We start from the raw sequence: 1,035 nt of genomic DNA on the forward strand, positions 1-1,035 counted from the left end.
AGTTTTTTCCCTTAAAAAAATGCCTCCGCTACAAATAAATGAAGGTCAAAATTAAAAGGGAGAGCTCAAGATGGTATCTCAGTCCCATTTGCTTAAGTCCTGGTGTGGTGATGAAAAGCAGCAGCCAGATAAGATGACAGGTGATGGATCCAAAGAAGTGCCAAATTTGTTAACATTTCTCCATTTCTAAATCATCCTTAAAGAAAATCATGTATGGAGTCACATCATACATAGTCCAGCAGAGCAACCATGCCATCTGGATTCATGTTTTCACCAATAAAGAACTGATAATTTTTGAAATTAGCAAGGATGTGCTCGATCTGTTCTGCAGTCCCTGTCATAAAAGGTTTTACTCTTTCTGGTTTCTGTTCTTCAAGTTTGCCTTTGATTGATTTCATGTAATCCTTGATGTACTTCTTGTAGGCTTCTTTTGTGAAGGTGGTTTCCTGCAAGTGATGGTTCATGACGATGTCAACACCAGTGATTACTGTGCTTTCGGTTCCTTCACAATCGGTGCCTTCAGCAGAGGCGTTCCCACCAATGAGCGAGTCATCAGGGTTACCCTCCGTCCTACTGACCATCTCCTCCTCCACCTCCAGGTACAGTCCGTCTGCGATCTCCCGGATTTTGTAGATGTCGAAGAACATCTCATCGTGGCTGATGAGGTCCGGGTAGATGATCACGATAGCGGCAAGGAGACGACGACAGCACTAGCTGAGCAGGAGCTGGAGCTCTGAGAGAGCACAGTGCAGCAGGAGCGGTGCTGGCTGAGGGGGGAAAGGGGGAGCGGGCAGAAAAGGCAGTTCCTATTTTCCATATATGGTTTTGGTAAGAAGAATATTGTAAATGTGGATACAGTTCCACTATTCCTCCTCCATGCCATAATATAGTGTTATTAGCAATGAGCAGTTATAAATCCATTGCCTTTCTTACTTAAAATTTTTAATTTAAATTTGTTATTAATTTCAGTGAAAATTTACAGAGGCTTTGGATTTCCATTCATTCATTGTTGTAGATTTGTTCCCTCCCAAGGCT

At 42.5% G+C, this 1,035-nt stretch overlaps 1 pseudogene; it reads right to left on the reverse strand.

Annotated features, from left to right (window-relative positions):
- Window positions 1-169: 169 nt before the first annotated feature.
- Window positions 170-1,035, reverse strand: part of LOC102845134 — a 50,326-nt pseudogene continuing 49,460 nt past the window's right edge.

Source organism: Elephantulus edwardii, unplaced genomic scaffold (genome assembly GCF_000299155.1).
Source record: "Elephantulus edwardii isolate Elephantulus edwardi_28Jun2011 unplaced genomic scaffold, EleEdw1.0 scaffold00042, whole genome shotgun sequence".
NCBI lineage: Eukaryota > Metazoa > Chordata > Mammalia > Macroscelidea > Macroscelididae > Elephantulus > Elephantulus edwardii.